We start from the raw sequence: 22222 nt of genomic DNA on the forward strand, positions 1-22222 counted from the left end.
TGGTGTGACTCTAGACCTTTAACTAATCATAGATTCTCAAAAGGTGTGTTCACACATTGCTCTATGTTGAGCTTGATTCTCAACAAAAACATTATGATTTTATATGCAGGATATATACCCAATCGTTAATGTTCATGACATAAATGGCTAACTAACTTACCGTTTGTTTTTAATTTTTTTAATTGAGGTAAACCCAATCATGAAGGATAATTTTGATCTATAGGTGATCAATCTATTTCCAAGAAATATGCCCAATCAGGAATGATCAATTTACTTTTCGAATTTATTAATTTATTCTAAACAAGTATAACCAATCATGAATGATCATTTGGTTTCCTTTATTCAATTCGAGGTTATCACTTCGTATTAGAACGAAACCAAATCATGCAAGATCATTTTATATGAGAAGTTATATATTTTAACTCAATTTTAGCCAATCTTGAAGCATATATCTCAATTTTATCGTAAAGTGTATAACCAATCAACAATAATCTTGCCTTAATATGCGGCAACATACATACTTTTGTTTTAATTTTTTTTAGTCTTTGTCAAACAAACTTAATGGCTATTGGAATGGTGAAGTTGTTAGAGAGCTTGGGAAATACTAAGGAAGACAAGTTCATTGTGGCCAATGGAGGTTTCGAACCTGCGGCCTTCCCATTATTAGCACGACGCTCTAACCAACTGAGCTAATTGGCCATACACATAAAATGTTCCTTTTCACATTTTGAAAGTATCCAAAAACGTTATATACTCGTGCGACAAGAATGAATAAATAAATCCTTTCGAAACTTGTTATAGAGGTTTCTTGTTTGTGTTGCCTTTTCCTAATTATCATTTTATCCCCAACGTGTAGATGTAGTCTATAATGATCGTTTTATATTACAAGTTATGAATTTATCCTCAACAAGCATACCCAATCAATAATGATCGATTTGGACTAAAAGGTATGATTTTATACTCTGGATATAGACCCAATGGTGAATGTTCACGACTTAATATGACTAAGTAGCTGAGCTTTTGTTTTTAATTTTTCTATTTGAAGTAAAGCCAATAACGAAGGATGATTTTATCTATAAGTGATCAATCAATATACTCGTGTTTTTAATTTTTCTATTTGAAGTAAAGTCAATAACGAAGGATCATTTTGATCTATAAGTGATCAATCTATTCTCAAAAAATATGCCCAATCATGAATGATGATTTCCCTTTTTGAAGTTATTAATTTAATCTGAACAAGTATACCCAAATCATGAATGATCATTATTGTTTCCTTTATTCAATTTGAACTTATCACTTTGTACGCAACATACATACTTTTGTTTTAAATTTTTTTAGTATTTATCAACAAACTTGATGGCTACTGGAATGGTGAAGTTGTTAGAGAGCTTGGGAAATACTAATGAAGAATAGTTCATTGTGGCCAATGGAGGTTTCGAACCTACGACCTTCACGTTATTAGCACGACGCTCTAACCAACTGAGCTAATTCACCATGTCTATTTTATATATTGCCAAGCATACACATAAAATGTTTCCTTTTCATATTTTGAAACTACACGAAAACGTTATATACTCGTGCGACATGAATGAATAAATAAATCTTTACCAAACTTGTTGTAGAGGCTTCCTGTTTGTGTCGCCTTTTCCTAATTATGATTTTATCCTCAACGTGTAGATGTAATCTCTAATGATCGTTTTGTATTAGAAGTTATCATTTTATCGTAACGAAGAATACGCAATCAAGAATGATCGATTTGGACTAAAAGTTTTGACTTTATACTCTGGATATAGACCCAATCGTGAATGTTCACGACTGTCCCACAACCAATCACATGACTCCACTCTGACATAGTGTCCTGGTGGTCCCACCTAGAACAACTCCAGCCCCTCCTCCGCAAAGCCATCACGAGCAACCTCCACCAAGCACAGCTACGCCAAAAACGACAACACGATGCAGGCCGCGCCGACCATCAATACCATGTCGGCGACAAAGTCCTCATCTATTTCCCCATCCGTCGTCACGGCCGATGAATCGGTCCCTTCGAAGTTCAAAACCAGATACGCAACACTACATATCTGCTCCGTCGCACCTCCAACAACCGCTCTACCTTCGCCCACCAGTCTCGCATGAAGCCCTTCCATCAGCTACCATTGCCCCCGTCCACACTCATGCCCACGCCCCCGCCCGTGTCATCCCCCCACCTAGAACCGTCGTCCACGCCCCGTGGCGATCCGACTGCACAATAAATTTATTTTACAAGGGGGAACTGTGGCGGTCACATGGACAACACCCAAATTAGGCCACCTAAATTAGGCCCCTACAAGGCCCCCATAATTAGAAGAGCTAATTGAAGCGGGAGAACATCCTCCACGCGATGAGTAGTCTATAAAATGTAACTTGGAACGTAATGGAAAGTGAGCTATTCTTGAGAGCATTTCAGAATATACTCGTGTGCCATGAATGAATAAATAAATCTTTTCCAAAGTTGTTGTAGAGGTTTCCTGTTAGTGTTGCCTATTCGTAATTATCATTTTATCTTCGATGTGTAGATGTATTCCCTGATGATTGTCTTTTATTAGAAGTTATCATTTTATCGTGAAGAAGCATACCCAATCAAGAATGATCGATTTGGACTAAAAGTTATGATTTTATCCTCAGGATATATAGCCAATCATGAATGTTCACGACTTAGTATGGCTAAGTAGCTTACCTTCTGTTTTTACTTTTTCTATTTGAAGTAAAGCCAATGACGAATGATGATTTTGATCTATAAGTGATCAATCTATTCTCAAGAAATATGCCGAATCATGAATGATCATTTTCCTCTTCGAAGTTATTAATTTATTCTCAATAAGTATACCCAATCCTTAATCATCATTTTGGTTTCCTTTATTCAATTTAAAGTTATCACTTTGTATTCAAAGGAAACCAAATCATGAAAGATCATTTTATATGACAGGTTATACATCTAATCTCAAATTTAGCCAATCTTGAAAGATATGTCTAGATTGTAAGTTATAATTTTATCCTAAAAGTGTATAACCAATCGACAAAAATCTCGCCTTTATATGCGGCAAGATACATACTTTTGTTTTAAATTTTTCTAGTCGTTGTCAACAAACTTTAGGGCTATTGGAATAGTAAAGTCGTTAGGGAGCTTGGGAAATACTAACGAAGACCAATTCATTGTGGCCAATGGAGGTTTCAAACTTGCGACCTTCGCGTTCTTAGCATGAAGCTCTAACCAACTGAGCTAATTCGCCCTATTTGATATATTGCGAAGCCTAAACATAAAATGTTTCCCTTTCATATTTTGAAAGTATACGAAAACGTTATATACTCATGCGACATGAATGAATAAATAAATCTTTTCCATACTGGTTGTAGAGGTTTCATGTTTGTGTTTCCTTTTCCTAATTATAATTTTATCCTCAACGTGTAGATGTATTCTCTAATGATCGTTTTGTATTAGAAGTTATCATTTTATCGTAAAGAAGCATACCCAATGAAAAATCCTCGATTTGTACTAAAAGTTACGATTTTATCCTCAGGATACATAACGAATCGTGAATGTTCACGAGGTAATATGGCTAGTCGCTTACCTTTTGTTTTTAATTTTTGTATTTGAGATAAACCAAATGACGAATAATGATTTTAATTTATAAGTGATCAATCTATTCTCAAGAAATATGCCCAATCATGAATTTCCTTTTCGAAATTATTAATTTATTCTCAACAAGTATACCCAATCATGAATGATCCTTTTGGTTTCCTTCATTCAATTCGAAGTTATCACTATGTATTTGAAGGAAACCAAATCAGAAAAGATCATTTTATATGAGAAGTTATATATTTAATCTAAATTTTAGCCAATCTATAAGGATATGTTTGGATTATAGGTTATAATTTTATCCTAAAGGGGTATAACCAATCAACAATAATCTCACCTTAATATGCGGCCACATACATACTTTTGTTTTAAATTTTTCTAGTCTTTGTCAACAAACTTAATGGCTATTGGAATGGTGAAGTCATTAGAGAGCTTGGGAAATACTAACGAAGACCAGTTCATTGTGTTCAATAGAGATTTCGAACCTGCGACCTTCGCGTTCTTAGCACGCTACTCTAACCAACTCACCTAATGAGCCATGTCTATTTTATATATTGCCAAGCCAACACATAGAATGTTTCCTCTTTATATTTTCAAAGTATATGGAAACATTATATACTTGTGCAACATGAATGAATAAATAAATCTTTCCAAAACTTGTTGTAGAAGTTTCCTATTTGTGGTACCTTTTCCTAATTATCATTTTATCCTCAACGTGTAGATGTAGTCTCTAATGATCTTTTTGTATTAGAAGTTATCATTTTACTCTAACCAAGCACACCCAATCAAGAACGTTAGATTTGGACAAAAAGTTATGATTTTATCCTTACGATATATACCCAATCGTGAATGTTCACAACTTAATATGGTTAAATAGCTTAGTTTTTGTTTTTAATTATTCTTTTTGAGGTAAAGCTAATAACGAAGGATGATTTTATCTATAAGTGATCAATCTATTGTCAAGAAATATGCCCAATCATGAATAATCATTTTCCTTTTTGAAATTATTAATTTATTATCAACAAGTATAGCCAATCCTTTTCCTTTTGGTTTCCCAATCATGAATGATCCTTTTGGTTTCCTTCATTCAATTCGAGACTATCGCTTCGACGGAAACCAAATCATGAATGATCCTTTTGGTTTCCTTCATTCAATTCGAGACTATCGCTTTGTATTCGACGGAAACCAAATCATGACTGATCATTTTATATGAGAAGTTATCAATTTAAACTCAATTTAAGCCAATCTTGAAGGATATGTGTGGATTACAAGTTACTATTTGATTCTAAAGGTGTGTAGCCAATCGACAATAATCTCGCCTTAATATGCGCCAACATACATATTTCTGTTTTAAATTTTGCTTGTGGTTGTCTAAAAACTTTGTGGCTATTCGTATGGTGAAGTTGTTAGAGAGCATAGGAAATACTAACAAAGACCAGTTCATCGTGGCCAATGGAGGTATCGGACCAGCGACCTTCGTGTTACTAGCACGACGCTCTAACAAACTGAGCTAATTGGCCATGTTTATTTAATATTTTGCCAAGCCGACACATGAAAGGTTTCCTTTCCATATTTTGAAAGTATACAAAAACTTTATATACTCGTGCGACATGAATGAATTAATAAATCTTTTCCAAACATGTTGTAGAGGTTTCTTGTGTGTGTTGCCTTTTCCAAATTATCATTTTATCCTCAACCTGTAGATGTGCTCTCTAATGATCATTTTGTGTTAGAAGTTATCATTTTATCAAAACAAAGAATACCCAATCAAGAATGATCGATTTGGACTAAAAGTTTCGACTTTATACTTAGAATATAGACCCTTCACGTGTAGATGTATTATTGTTTTATCGTCAACGTGTAAATATATTCTCTAATCATCGTTTTGTATTAGAAGTTATCATTTTATGGTAAAGAAGTATACCCAATCAATAATGATCGATTTTGACTAAAGGTTATGATTCTACCGTCACGATATATACCCTTAACGTGGAGATGGATTATCATTTTATCCTCATCGTGTAGACATATTCTTTTGGTTTCCCAATCATGAATGATACTTTTGGTTCCCTTCATTCAATTCGAGACTATCACTTTGTATTCGACGGAAACCAAATCATGAATGATCATTTTATATGAGAAGTTATCAATTTAATCTCAATTTTACCCAATCTTGAAAAATATATGTGGATTACAAGTTACTATTTTATTCTAAAGGTGTGTAGCCAATGGACAATAATCTCGCCTTAATATGCGGCAACATACATATTTCTCTTTTAAATTTGCTTGTCGTTGTCTACATACTTTATGGCTATTCGTATGGTGAAGGTGTTAGAGAGCTTGGGAAATACTAACGAAGACCAATTCATCGTGGCCAATGGAGGTTTCGAACCTGAGACCTTCGCGTTATTACCACGACGCTCTAACCAACTGAGCTAATTGGCCATGTTTATTTAATATTTTGCCAAGCCGACACATAAAAGGTTTCCTTTCCATATTTTGAAAGTATACAAAAACTTTATATACTCGTGCGACATGAATGAATAAATAAATTTTTTCCAAACATGTTGTAGAGGTTTCCTATGTGTGTTGCCTTTTCCTAATTACAATTTTATCCTCAATCGTTATGATACTACCTAATCGTGTAGATGTATTATTTTGGTTTCCCAATCATGAATGATCCTTTTGGTTTCCTTCATTCAATTACAAGCTATCGCTTTGTATTCGACGGAAACCAAATCATGAATGGTCATTTTATACGAGAAGTTATCAATTTAATCTCAATTTTAGGCCATCTTGAAGGATATGTGTGGATTACAAGTTACTATTTTATTCTAAAGGTGTGTAGCCAATCGACAATAATTTGGCCTTAATATGCGCCAACATACATATTTCTGTTTTAAATTTTGCTTCTCGTTGTCTACAAACTTTGTGGATATTCGTATGGTGAAATTGTTAGAGAGCTTAGGAAATACTAACGAAGACCAGTTCATCGTGGCCAATGGAGGTTTCGAACCTGAGACCTTCGCGTTATTACCACGACGCTCTAACCAACTGAGCTAATTGGCCATGTTTATTTAATATTTTGCCAAGCCGACACATAAAAGGTTTCCTTTCCATATTTTGAAAGTATACAAAAACTTTATATACTCGTGCGACATGAATGAATAAATAATTTTTTTCCAAACATGTTGTAGAGGTTTCCTATGTGTGTTGCCTTTTCCTAATTACAATTTTATCCTCAATCGTTATGATACTACCTAATCGTGTAGATGTATTATTTTGGTTTCCCAATCATGAATGATCCTTTTGGTTTCCTTCATTCAATTACAAGCTATCGCTTTGTATTCGACGGAAACCAAATCATGAATGGTCATTTTATACGAGAAGTTATCAATTTAATCTCAATTTTAGGCCATCTTGAAGGATATGTGTGGATTACAAGTTACTATTTTATTCTAAAGGTGTGTAGCCAATCGACAATAATTTGGCCTTAATATGCGCCAACATACATATTTCTGTTTTAAATTTTGCTTCTCGTTGTCTACAAACTTTGTGGATATTCGTATGGTGAAATTGTTAGAGAGCTTAGGAAATACTAACGAAGACCAGTTCATCGTGGCCAATGGAGGTTTCGCACCAGCAACCTTCGCGTTATTAGCACGACGCTCTAACAAACTGAGATAATTGGCCATGTTTATTTAATATTTTGCCAAGCCGACACATGAAAGGTTTCCTTTCCATATTTTGAAAGTATACAAAAACTTTATATCCTCGTGCGACATGAATGAATAAATAAATCTTTTCCAAACATGTTATAGAGGTTTCTTGTGTGTGTTGCCTTTTCCTAATTATCATTTTATCCTCAACCTATAGATGTGCTCTCTAATGATCGTTTTGTATTAGAAGTTATCATTTTATCGTAACAAAGAATACCCAATCAAGAATGATCGATTTTGACTAAAGGTTATGATTCTACCGTCACGATATATACCCTTAACGTGGAGATGGATTATCATTTTATCCTCATCGTGTAGACATATTCTTTTGGTTTCCCAATCATGAATGATCCTTTTGGTTTCCTTCATTCAATTCGAGACTATCGCTTTGTATTCGACGGAAACCAAATCATGAATGATCATTTTATATGAGAAGTTATCAATTTAATCTCAATTTTACCCAATCTTGAAGAATATGTGTGGATTACAAGTTACTATTTTATTCTAAAGGTGTGTAGCCAATGGACAATAATCTCGCCTTAATATGCGCCAACATCCATATTTCTGTTTTAAATTTTGCTTGTTGTTGTCTACATACTTTATGGCTATTCGTATGGTGAAGGTGTTAGAGAGCTTGGCAAATACTAACGAAGACCAATTCATCGTGGGCAATGGAGGTTTCGAACCTACGACCTTCGCGTTATTAGCACGACGCTCTAACCAACTGAGCTAATTGGCCATGTTTATTTAATATTTTGCCAAGCCGACACATAAAAGGTTTCCTTTCCATATTTTGAAAGTATACAACAACTTTATATACTCGTGCGACATGAATGAATAAAAAATAAATTTCCAAACATGTTGTAGAAGTTTTCTATATGTGTTGCCTTTTCCTAATTATCATTTTATCCTCAATCGTTATGATACTACCTAATCGTGTAGATGTATTCTATTGGTTTCCCTATCATGAATGATCCTTTTGGTTTCCTTCATTCAATTCCAAGCTATCGCTTTGTATTCGACGGAAACCAAATCATGAATGATCATTTTATACGAGAAGTTATCAATTTAATCTAAATTTTAGGCCATCTTGAAGGATATGTGTGGATTACAAGTTACTATTTTATTCTAAAGGTGTGTAGCCAATCGACAATAATTTGGCCTTAATATGCGCCAACATACATATTTCTGTTTTAAATTTTGCTTCTCGTTGTCTACAAACTTTGTGGATATTCGTATGGTGAAATTGTTAGAGAGCTTAGGAAATACTAACGAAGACCAGTTCATCGTGGCCAATGGAGGTTTCGGACCAGCAACCTTCGCGTTCTTAGCACGACGCTCTAACAAACTGAGCTAATTGGCCATGTTTATTTAATATTTTGCCAAGCCGACACATGAAAGGTTTCCTTTCCATATTTTGAAAGTATACAAAAACTTTATATCCTCGTGCGACATGAATGAATAAATAAATCTTTTCCAAACATGTTGTAGAGGTTTCTTGTGTGTGTGGCCTTTTCCTAATTATCATTTTATCCTCAACCTTTAGATGTGCTCTCTAATGATCGTTTTGTATTAGAAGTTATCATTTTATCCTAACAAAGAATACCCAATCAAGAATGATCGATTTGGACTAAAAGTTTTGACTTTATACTCAGAATATAGACCCTCCACGTGTAGATGTATTATCGTTTTATCGTCAACGTGTAAATGTATTCTCTAATCATCGTTTTGTATTAGAAGTTATCATTTTATGGTAAAGAAGTATACCCAATCAAGAATGATCGATTTTGACTAAACGTTATGATTCTACCGTCACAATATATACCCTTAACGTGGAGATGGATTATCATTTTATCCTCATCGTGTAGACATATTCTTTTGGTTTCCCAATCATGAATGATCCTTTTGGTTTCCTTCATTCAATTCGAGACTATCGCTTTGTATTCGACGGAAACCAAATCATGAATGATCATTTTATATGAGAAGTTTTCAATTTAATCTCAATTTTAGCCAATCTTGAAGAATATGTGTGGATTACAAGTTACTATTTTATTCTAAAGGTGTGTAGCAATGGACAATAATCTCGCCTTAATATGCGGCAACATACATATTTATGTTTTAAAATTTGGTTGTTGTTGTCTACAAACTTTATGGTTATTCGTATCGTGAAGGTGTTAGAGAGCTTGGGAAATACTAATGAAGACCAATTAATCGTGGCCAATGGAGGTTTCGAACCTGCGACCTTCGTGTTATTAGAACGACGCTCTAACCAACTGAGCTAATTGGCCATGTTTATTTAATTTTTTTCCAAGCCGACACATAAAAGGTTTCCTTTCCATATTTTGAAAGTATACAAAAACTTTATATACTCGTGCGACATGAATGAATAAATAAATCTCTTCCAAACATGTTGTAGAGGTTTCATGTGGGTGTTGCCTTTTCCTAATTATCGGTTTATCCTCAACGTGTAGATGTGCTCTCTAATGATCGTTTTGTATTAGAAGTTATCATTTTATCGTAACAAAGAATACCCAATCAAGAATGATCGATTTGGACTAAAAGTTTTGACTTTATACTCAGAATATAGACCCTTCACGTGTAGATGTATTATCGTTTTATCGTCAACGTGTAAATGTATTCTCTAATCATCGTTTTGTATTAGAAGTTATCATTTTATGGTAAAGAAGTATACCCAATCAAGAATGATCGATTTTGACTAAAGGTTATGATTCTACCGTCACGATATATACCCTTAACGTGGAGATGGATTATCATTTTATCCTCATCGTGTAGACATATTCTTTTGGTTTCCCAATCATGAATGATCCTTTTGGTTTCCTTCATTCAATTCGAGACTATCGCTTTGTATTCGACGGAAACCAAATCATGACTGATCATTTTATATGAGAAGTTATCAATTTAATCTCTATTTTACCCAATCTTGAAGAATATGTGTGGATTACAAGTTACTATTTTATTCTAAAGGTGTGTAGCAATGGACAATAATCTCGCCTTAATATGCGGCAACATACATATTTCTCTTTTAAATTTGCTTGTCGTTGTCTACATACTTTATGGCTATTCGTATGGTGAAGTTGTTAGAGAACTTGGGAAATACTAACGAAGACCAATTCATCGTGGCCAATGGAGGTTTCGAACCTGAGACCTTCGCGTTATTACCACGACGCTCTAACCAACTGAGCTAATTGGCCATGTTTATTTAATATTTTGCCAAGCCGACACATAAAAGGTTTCCTTTCCATATTTTGAAAGTATACAAAAACTTTATATACTCGTGCGACATGAATGAATAAATAAATTTTTTCCAAACATGTTGTAGAGGTTTCCTATGTGTGTTGCCTTTTCCTAATTATCATTTTATCCTCAATCGTTATGAGACTACCTAATTGTGTAGATGTATTCTTTTGGTTTCCCAAACATGAATGATCTATTTGGTTTCCTTCATTCAATTACAAGCTATTGCTTTGTATTCGACGGAAACCAAATCATGAATGATCATTTTATACGAGAAGTTATCAATTTAATCTTAATTTTAGGCCATCTTGAAGGATATGTGTGGATTACAAGTTACTATTTTATTCTAAAGGTGTGTAGCCAATCGACAATAATTTCGCCTTAATATGCGCCAACATACATATTTCTGTTTTAAATTTTGCTTGTGGTTGTCTCCAAACTTTATGGCTATTCGTATGGTAATGTCCTCAGAGAGCTTGGGAAATACTAACGAAGACCAGTTCCTCGTGGCCAATGGAGGTTTCGAGCCTGCGACCTTCGCGTTATTAGCACAACGCTCTAACCAACTGAGCTAATTGGCCATGTGTATTTAATATTTTGCCAAGCCGACACATGAAAGGTTTCCTTTTCATATTTTGAAAGTATACAAAAACTTTATATCCTCGTGCGACATGAATGAATAAATAAATTTTTTCAAACATGTTATAGAGGTTTGCTGCTCGGGGGCTCCACTATATATAAAGAGGTTATATCACATGCGTTCATGACATCTTTTATAAACCCCTTATACATATGGTTTTTACTATTTTAGATACCCTTCTATGAAAAAAGGACTAATAAAAATACCCCTTGGGGCCAGTATATATTTTGAAAATAGCTCATTTTAAATGCCCTTACATAAAAGTTACATGTATGTTTTATACATGTGTGTGTGTATGTATGTATGTAATATATTGTATTGCATATGTTGTATATATTTTTATGTATGGGTTGTGTGTGTGTGTGTATGTTCATATGCATGTTTGTATTATACTATATGCGTTGTATATTTTTGTTGTATGGCATGTTTGTATGTATCTATGTGTTGTGTTTGTGTAGTGGCTCCTGTCTATTGGACCTAAAATCATAAATATTCTTTTACTAATAAAGATTGAATAGTTCATTATTTGGTTGGTCGATATTCTCTATTTAAACTTTATGAAATTTCATCAACAATCATCATGAATACTCCATCACTACAAGAAGTTCCTTCAAATGCTCAATTATTTCTAACATCACAACATTATTTAACAAAGAAAAGATTAAAATATGACTAATTCAATATGTGAAGCTTATCAGGTAATATATGTGCTATATGGGTCAACCCACATTTGACATACATATCAATCACACTATTGCCAATACAACATTTCTTTCTAATACATCTTTTCCTTAGTTGATATAGTTCGCAACAAACACATGCAAAACCAACTTGCTATGATAATGAAACACTGAAGGTTCAAATAATGTTTCAAACAAACAATAATTCATTATACGAGAGGAAAGTAAGACGAGGGGTCTTCTTGCAATGTTTGCTTCTGCCTCTGCGAAGCTCGAGGTGGATAGCCATCACCTCAGATTGGAAATAATTGGGATTGGGGTTTCCTAAAGTAAAAATATTTCTTATCATTTCCTTTCAATTTCAGGAATACAAAGGAAACATAACGAATACATTTTCCTAAACTATTATACATTCCTTGACAAATAAGCACAACCAAACTTGATTTCTAGTAAGCTCCTAAGAAGAATCAAGTTCAATATTTTCTCATGACTTTATTTGCATAGAAAAGGAGAAAACATGCAACAATGAGTGAAGAACAAGGCTCAACATCCACCAAGGTCATTCACATACCTGGACAATGGGACGATGAGCAAGTCTTGGTGCAACAATACTCTTCACAACTTGCCTCACAATGTAACATCAACTCCAATCAACCTATGTAGGGTCCTTCCCAAAGGAAGCACCGCCACCACAAGCTCCCCATGAGGCTTCTTAAGACAAAAAGAACTTTTCTTTCCTATCAAATGACAATAACAAATACACAAATTAACATGGAAAAAAAAACATGAGAGGGATAGTTGCCAATGCATGTGTATATGTTCATATATGCATTAAAATACACACACACAAACATAACCATGCATATGAAAATACATATGCACACATGCAGACATAGAAACATGGTTAAAATTTGATATGGTACTAAACCAAGAACCCTCAGAATGAGGTTTGGATCCTGATGGCAACAAATTCTGCCTTTCTTGTTGTTACGGGCATGACCATTTAATATCCTATGGTGAGAATTTACCGTAGTATTCTATACACGTGGATAAGTGTGAGGGTTAAACGAGAGTGTAAAGAAGGGGAGGATTACTTTTAATCCTCGGGATTGAGACAACCCATTAGGTCAAGTGTGAACTTACCTGGGGGCCTTGGGTATCGCTATAAATAAGAGGCCTAGCTACCCTCTTTTGATCATCTTTTGACTACATCAAGACTCTACTCTTGTGGTGGGTCAACTCTTGTAGCGAGCGCAGCGCGCCAGCACCAGGTACGACTCGACGCCACGGCAGTGGTATGGGACGTCGATCGAGGCTCGAGTCCGTCTCGATCCCTTCGCTCGGGGGTGGTCGGGTGGATCGGCACCCTTCTTTCTCTTTCTCCTTTCTATCTATCATTTCTTTATCCTTATCTTAAGCTTACTTTAGTACTTAGATCTCTAATATTTGGTATCAGATTTATGTACTAATGTTTCTTTGTTTTTCATTTGTCATTTGATTGATGTTGATCGATCGATGTGCGGTCGGCCTTGATCCAGACAACGATCAACAAAGAACTTCGGTAACTCTTTCCATACTTTTTTTTTCTATTCTCTCTTCTCCCATCTAATCATGTGTTTAGTTTATATGTCTTTTTTTTTCATTAAGTCAATGATGTTGTAGTGGTCTTTAATTGATTATCTAAAACGTTTACATATGTGCACGAGGTCAATACCTCATTTGACATATTAATAATATGTGATGAGTGTCGTATGCATACGAGGTGAATACCTCAATTACGTATTACGTTCACGAACATATGTTACGTTTGCGTATGAGTTTAATACCTTGATTTGTTGTAAACGATATGCGGTTGGTCTCGTATGCGTAAGAGGTCAATACCTCAATTGCGTATTACGATGATCTCCTATTTGTGGATGTTTCGTGTGCGTAGAGGTATATACCTCGATTACGTATCTCGATCACATCATTTGTGGCTATTTAATATAACGATATGTTTAATATAGGCATATGTGGTCACATATATACGTATTTGATCGTATATATGTGATAAGTAAGCATATGTGTATATTCGTTATTACGTGATTATATCGAAAGTTGTCCTTGTCGGGAAAAGGATGTTGTTGGCCGTCCTCACATTTTTGTGAGAATGGCTTTGTCACCATCCCTTTTTCAACAATTTTTTATTGTTGACAACCCCGTTGATGACCTCGATTTCGTTACGTAAAGAAACGCCAATAGCCATAATGATGTTGAGTACATAGGGCTTGACCCACTTCAAGTGAGGTCGCTCCAATGATGCACGTATCCAACATCCCTCCCTCGTTACATGGATACGATGCCACCATGAGCTCATTCTTACGAGAGGCATTCGTAATGACGTGACCATGTGATGGGCCACATGGGCCTACTACGAAACGAAGGCTCATTTGGCTTGACCATTACGTTGCAATTTGGCGTATGCCATCGTAATTACGAGACTTGAGGTTAGGTAACGTACCAACATAGTTTTGGTAAATGAGGGCGAAAGAAGGACCCTTGAAATATATGTTCTTTTAAAAAAAAACATATATGATCAATTGCCTCGCATATCTCTTATATGCATCAAACATGAAGCATTCGAGAAGACCAACTTACTTGGTTGGCTCAAGTGTTTAATGTATTTCTTCTCGAGGTCTCGAGTTCAAATATGACCAAGACCATACAACATCCTTGATACATATGACTATAACACATGTTTAGACTTAAGGTCTAAGTGCACCTCGGGGTCCTCGTAATAGGACATAAAGAGCCGAAACCACATATGTGGGCACCGAAACATAGTTTATTGTTAACATTTTTTTTGTGTATAAACTATTCATGACGCGAACATACATGGTTGAGCCTCAGGGAGCCACCATGAAAAAATCGATATAGAGATCAGGGAAAGACATTTATTGGTCACCCCCATGGTTTTTAAAACACCTTTGTGTTACCATAGTAACCTGATCTTGAACCTCATCTCATACGTCTAGAGGGGTATTGACGTGAGATAATGATATCGATTAATGCTCGCCCATGATATGTTTACATCACGACATGATGTTATGACTATATCTCTGACCTTGTCCTATTTCTTTTCCAGAAATAATCTTTAATGGATCAAATTAACGACCCGATGTCATCCGCTCAAGCGGAAGGAACTCAAGGGAATCCTCTTGGACAAATGTCCACTGAGATGTATTTGGCACAAATAACCCAATACCTTAGTTTCACCGCTCAACAGATGACCGAACTACGGCAATCTCAGAGTGCTCTTGAGACACGTGTCATTAGTCTACAACATGAGACTAATAGACCTGATGAGCGACAAGGTGAACCATCATTTGTCGTTAAGCCATTTACTGGAGACAAAAAGGAAAGAACCGAAGAAGCAATCTGCACATGGCTGGGACGATGGGAGTCTCATTTTGAGCTCTATCCCACGCCAGATAGTACGAAGATTGCATATGTTGGCCGAGAACTCGGGGGTAAGGCCGCCGCCTGGTGGCGTGGGCTCCGTACTATGGGGAAATTGCCCGATACCTGGACAGATTTTGTCACGGTTTTTAAGGGCCAATTTCTGCAACCTCCCTCTTGAACCGAGGCAACACAAGCTTTAATGAACCTCTCTAGTAGGAAATTTTCCTCTCTAGAAGACTATGTTCACCATGCTAGAACCCAAATCCAAAAATCGGGTCTAGAAGGGGACAATTGGTTGATAGCTTGTTTTGTCAATTGCATCCCCAATTCGGACAATCACTGGATAGTGCACGATAAGGATCCAAAATCCTTCGAAGAGGCCGTTGAAATAGTTCTTCGCTATCAACGCACTTCGAAGAAGGACCACAACAAACCCAACGAAGCGCCCGGGACTAAGCAGTCGCAATTTGTTGGGAAACGCAAGACACCCAACAAATTCCTGGATTGCGATTGTAAGCGACAACATCCTTTTTGTGTATTCTGCAAAAAGAAGGGTCATACAAAAGATAAATGTTGAAAGCTCCAACGGAAAGAGCACGACAACAAAGCTAAAGCTGCAGACCATAAAGGTCAGATTCCTAATGTCCTTCAGGTCTATACACATCATTTAAGTAATTGTCAATGTTCTTTGCCTCACTATGTATTGGGTCCCAATGATTTACTACGTGCAAACGGGTATATCAATGGATCTCCCGTACAATTTTTATTTGATTCGGGAAGCTCACACAATTTTGTGAATGATCGTTTGGTTCAGATATGGGGAATCCAACCCACCGTAAGTGATCACACCTACACGGTGCACTTGGCTAATGGAAGAGTACAATATATCAACGAGGCGATTCATTCATTAGGAATTTCTATTGATACTTATATAGAGTAAGTAGACTTCCATGTAATGAATCTTTGTACCACTGATGTAATACTGGGTTATCCCTGGTTTTATAATTAAAACTCTTCTTTATTTATTGATTGGGTTCTTCATTCCATTTCTTTTGTACTGAACGATTGTATGCATTTTATTCAATGTGTAAAAAAACAATCCCTCTCGATTGTTTCCTCGTGTCCATCAATATCCGAGTTGTCTTGTTCTACGTTATTTTATTGTGTACTTGATCCGGACATTCACGTTTACAATATCGATAATGTCCCGGTTCAATTAACATATTTTGAACAACAACAACTTGATGAAATCTTAAATGACTTTCATGATGTTTTTCCAAGTGAACTACTTGATGGGTTACCTCCTAAACGTAATATAGACCATCGTATAGATATTGTACCTGGTGTTGCACCAATAAGTATACCTCCATATCGCTTAAGTCGATCCGAAGAAGATGAGGTATCTAAGCAACTCAAGGACTATTTACGAATGGGTTATATACGTTATAGTAAATCTCCATGTTGTGCACCAGTTCTCTTGGTTAAAAAGAAAGAGGGCACATGACGTATGTGTATTAATTACCGACGCTTGAATAAAGTGACGATCAAGAATTCGTACCCATTGCCCCGGGCTGACGATCTAATTGACCGTCTCCAAGGAGCTCGATATTTTACGAAACTTGATCTCCGTACTCGCTACCATCAAATACGAATAAGTGAGGACGATGTTCCTAAAACGGCATTTCGTACGCGCTATGGCCATTACGAGTTTTTGGTTATGCCTTTTGGTTTGACCAATGCTCCGGCTACTTTTCAACAAGAAATGAATGACATTTTCCGAGAACAACTTGGAAAATTTGTCGTTATTTTCTTGGATGATATTTTAGTTTATAGCCGTACATTACAAGAACATGCTAGACATGTCCGCTTTGTTTTACAAACATTGCGTGACAAATAGTTTTATGCAAAGATCTCAAAATGTGAGTTCTTCAAGAAATCAATTACTTATCTAGGACATCTCATAACCGAACGAGGAGTTGAAATTGATCCTTCTCGCATTGAGAAAATCAAGCTTTGGCCCACTCTTCGGAATATTCGAGAAGTTCGATCATTCCTTGGTTTTGTCGGGTTTTTGCGAAAGTCTCTTCGTAATTACTCCGAATTGACGACACCGTTTACTGATCTTTTAAAAGGTCAAACGCGTAATTCTACAAAACCTATTGTGTGGAATGCTACACTAGACCTCGCCTTTAAGGAACTCAAGGACCGGGTTTGCAAGGCTCCTTCACTTCTTTTACCTGATCCTTCAAAACCTTTTGAGGTTGAAACCGATGCAAGCGATTATGCTATAGGTGTTGTCTTGTATCAAGATGGTAAACCAATAGCATTCGAGAGTAAGAAACTTGATTCTGCTCAATGTCGGTATACCATTCAAGAATAGGAATTATTTGCAGTTATACATGCGGACCACGAGTCCTTGAAATATTTTTGTGACCAACAAGACCTGAAAGGTCGTAAGGCACGATGGGTTGATCTCATCCAGGACTTTGATTTTTCCATACGATATCGTAAAGGTTCCATGAACATTGTCGCTGATGCACTAAGTCGCATCCGTGAAGTTAACAAGCTTAGCTTCACTGAAATAACATCAGATCTTTATGATCACCTTCGAGGAAAGTATCCTGATGACAGTTATTTTGCAAAATACTGGGCAAGAGTTGAGTCTGGAACAGACACCACCACATCCTCGAAGGAATACTTCCATATTGCTAACGGTTTGCTCTACCGTAATGGGAAGGTTTGTGTTCCAGATTTACCCGAGGTCAAAAAGAGGATTCTTTTTTAATGCCATGATGCACCCTCAACAGGGCACCCTGGAATACATCGTACACTCGTTCTCATCTCCACTCAATTTTATTGGCCTAAGATGCGTCTTGACATACATAGCTATGTGGCTAAATGTCACCAGTGTCAGGTTAACAAAGTCAAGCAACTTAAAGCCGCAGGACTTTTACATCCCTTGGACATTCCCAATAATAAGTGGGAAAGTATATCCATGGATTTTATTGTTAGCCTTCCTCGCACCCAAAAAGGTCATGATGCCATTTGTGTTGTCGTTGATCGACTAACTAAAATGGCCAGATTTATTGCTACTAAAACCACGGTAACAGCTCCTGAATTGGCTTACCAATTCGTTGACGAATTGTTTCATTTTTATGAGTTACCGATGGATATCGTGAGTGATCGAGATCCAAAGTTTACTAGTGACTTCTAGACGCAAGTCTTTAAGAAGTTAGAAACTACGTTGAACATGAGCTCCACGGATCATCCTCAATCCGATGGACAGACAGAACGAGTAAATCAAATTATTGAGGACATGCTTCGAGCATACGTTGGTGCAAAACCAACAAAATGGGAACGTTATCTCCCAATTTTGGAGTTTGCTTATAACAGCTCCAAGCATACGTCGACGGGATATAGTCCTTTTATGTTGATGTATGGTTTTCAGCCCCGAGCCCCGATTGATGTTAATATACATCATGATGAGTTGCGAAGTACTCAAAACTTTCTTCGGGATATGCAAGATATGTTGCATATTGCACGAGATAATATAAAAACAGCTCAAGATAGAGCGCGTTTTTATGCCGATCATCATAGGCAACCTCGTGTATTCAACCCTGGACAAAAGGTATTTTTACGTGTACCTCACAATTCTAAGACATTGTCTACGGGTAAGTGCGCTATGTTAGCCCCACGGTTTTGTGGACCTTTTACAGTCCTCAAATGCATTGGGTCATCAGCCTATCGTCTCGCTCTTCCTGATGGTGTCGGAATTCATCCAGTCTTTCATGTGAGTCGTCTAAAAGAACTTCTTGGTTTTGGTGACAATACAGTTACAACCGAAACTCTGGTTACTTCTGAAGAATTATCTTCTAAACCACAAGTACCAGAAAGAATTCTCGATGTTAAAACAAAAAAATTACATACTAAAGAAATCCGAGAATTTAAAATAAAATGGATAGATAAATCAATAAAAGATGCCACATGGGAACGCGAAAATACTCTCAGAACTAATTTCCCTAACTTTCCATTGCAAGAGTGCAATGTTTTAAAGAGGGGGAGTATGTTACGGGCATGACCATTTAATATCCCGTGGTGAGAATTGACCGTAGTATTCTATACACGTGGATAAGTGTGAGGGTTAAACGAGAGTGTAAAGAAGGGGAGGATTACTTTTAATCCTCGGGATTGAGACAACCCATTAGGTCAAGTGTGAACTTGCCTGGGGGCCTTGGGTATCGCTATAAATAAGAGGCCTAGCTACCCTCATTTAATCATCTTTTGACTACATCAAGACTCTGCTCTTGTGGTGGGTCAACTCTTGTAGCGAGCACGCCAGCACCAGGTACGACTTGACGCCACGGCGGTGGTATGGGACGCCGATCGAGGCTCGAGTCCGTCTCGATCCCTTCGCTCGGGGGTGGTCGGGTGGATCGACACCCTTCTTTCTCTTTCTCCTTTCTATCTATCATTTCTTTATCCTTATCTTAAGCATACTTGAGTACTTAGATCTCTAATACTTGTAGCTCATCTTGCACATCCTTACTTGCTAGGGAAGGGCCACTTCGAAGAGGTCAATCACGGTCATGGCTCTCTCTCTCTCTCTCTGTGTACTCTTTTTCTCTCCCCTTTTCCCCCCACGTCCAACCCCCAACCCCATTTCTTTCCTTTTTTTTTGATTGATAAGAAATCCTTGCTCTTGAAACACACTAAATTATGTAGAAGAGCTAATCATATTGTCAATACATGGAAAAGGAAATTATAGATTGTCATTACCAAAAAATTGGCATGGGCAGAACAAAGGAAGTGACTCATTTCAAAATAGCCAACACACACCAACAATGCAATGTATTTGTAAGCCCCGGTTTCCTAAAGCATACAATATAATTTCCGCTCATGCCACAACAGATCCAATTGTCTTGCCTTTTTTCCTTTGAATCTTCTTCTGCTAGAACTCAAGCTCCTTGCCATCAAGACTATAACCATCAGCTCTACCACATCGACCTGGTCGAGAAGATATGCAAGCAAGCAAACGACCACTGGAAATTTGATCTTCAAGGTGCTGGTCCAATTTCCTCTCCTTGAGTCGGTCAACATTTCTACGGACAAAATGATTGCTTTTCTTTTCCTCTTCATCACTTGTAACAAGTGTCTCTCCTTCCTCAGATTCGGTCTTAGTAGCAATAGCTTTCTTTTTCTTCCCCAAATCTATGCCATAATGATTGTTCTACCACGTGTGGAAGGGTGTGGCATCAACTTGAACAATTGCAGATTTCACCAAAGTCTCTGTTCTGACAAGCTCATTGTTAGAAGCATTGTAGACAACATCTAAAATCTGTGTATGAAATACAACCTTAGATCCCCATGAATACTTTCCAGTATCGAGTCTTAGAGCTCAAAATTTCAGATTTCCACCATGCACTCGGATGTTCCTGATTGTTTTGTTGCTCGATAGCTTTGTCATTGCAGCTTATCCTCTTCTTGCACCATGTCTTCTTCTTGCCTCCTATGCCGCGCCTCTTGTGCGTTGAGTCCCGAGAGATACCCATCGCTTTGCTGCAGGAGGTCAAAGAGGCTTCTCTCCATTGACGCAGGAAAGCAAAACTTCTCTCTCTCTCTCCTCTGTCTCTCTCTCTCCGTCTTTCTTATATTCCCCCCACTTTTTTGCTAAAACACTAACACATACATATGTATCTAATCTAGTAATCTCCCCCCCCCCCCCTTTCTTCCCCCATTTTTTCAAACAATTGGCGTTTTAAAAATAGCGTGTGTATGTATGTACATATGTTTTATACATGTGTGTGTGTTCATGCATGTGCATATTCTTTAGGTATGTGTGTATGTGCTCTCTGTACATGTGCATATTTATGTATTTCATTCCGTGTGTTGTATGTATTGTGTGTATGGCATGTGTATATATAAGTATGTGATATGTGTGTATGGTCTACATATGTATGTACATGCATGTGTGTGTTATGTGTGTGTATGTGCATGCATATATATATGTATGTGGTGTGTGTATGTACGTATGTACAAGATTGTATTGTATATATTGTGTGTATGGCATGTGAGTATGTATGGTATGTGTTATGTGCTTGTGTATGTTCTATGTATGTGTATATGTATTTTATACATATAGCATGTGTGTATGTATGTGTTATATGGGTGTGTATGTTCTATATATATGCATACGTATTGTATTGCATACATATATATATGTATGTGTTGCATGCATGTATTGATGTGTATATGCATGCATGTACATATTGTATTGCATTGTATAATTTTGTATCCATTGCATTATTGTATATATGCATTGTATGTGTGGCATGTGTACATGTGTATGTATGTACATATTGACATATTGTATTGTGTTGTCTGTGTTGTATGCATGGCATGTGAGTATGTATAATGTATCCTTGTGTTATGTGTGTGTATGTTCTATATATGTGCATATGTATGTATGGCACATGTCCACGCACGTATGTATGTATGTGCTATATGTGTTTGTATGTTCTATACATGTATGTGTGCATGACTTCTATATATTCTACATATGTATGTATGTATTATGTATTGTACATATATCATGTGTCTATGTATGTATGTGTGTATTTTCTATTGATGTACATATGTATGTATTGCATTGCATGTGTTGTATGTATTATATATATGACATGTGTCTGTGCATGTATGTTCTTTACATGTGCATATGTATGTATCCTACGTATGGCACATGTATATGTGTTATGTGTGTATATTCATGCATACAATACAATACATACATACAACACACACCACATACATATATGCACATATGCATGCATGTATGTACATATTGTATTGTATGTATGTACATGTATGGATGTAAGTT

At 36.5% G+C, this 22222-nt stretch overlaps 2 non-coding genes and 1 pseudogene across 2 annotated transcripts; all 3 read right to left on the bottom strand.

Moving 5' to 3' along the window:
• Positions 1 to 625: 625 nt before the first annotated feature.
• TRNAI-AAU (transfer RNA isoleucine (anticodon AAU)) lies at positions 626 to 699 on the bottom strand. The gene has a single exon. It is a non-coding gene; the product is annotated as a tRNA-Ile (tRNA).
• Positions 700 to 7997: 7298 nt separating this feature from the next.
• TRNAI-AAU (transfer RNA isoleucine (anticodon AAU)) lies at positions 7998 to 8071 on the bottom strand. The gene has a single exon. It is a non-coding gene; the product is annotated as a tRNA-Ile (tRNA).
• An 11974-nt stretch (positions 8072 to 20045) lies between these two features.
• LOC147849842 (small ribosomal subunit protein eS8 pseudogene) lies at positions 20046 to 20927 on the bottom strand (annotated as a pseudogene).
• Positions 20928 to 22222: the final 1295 nt, after the last annotated feature.

This window comes from Azolla caroliniana, unplaced genomic scaffold (assembly GCF_043228905.1).
Source record: "Azolla caroliniana isolate FFs.n. ecotype wild unplaced genomic scaffold, voAzoCaro1.0.p SCAF_22, whole genome shotgun sequence".
In the NCBI taxonomy this organism is placed as follows: domain Eukaryota; kingdom Viridiplantae; phylum Streptophyta; class Polypodiopsida; order Salviniales; family Salviniaceae; genus Azolla; species Azolla caroliniana.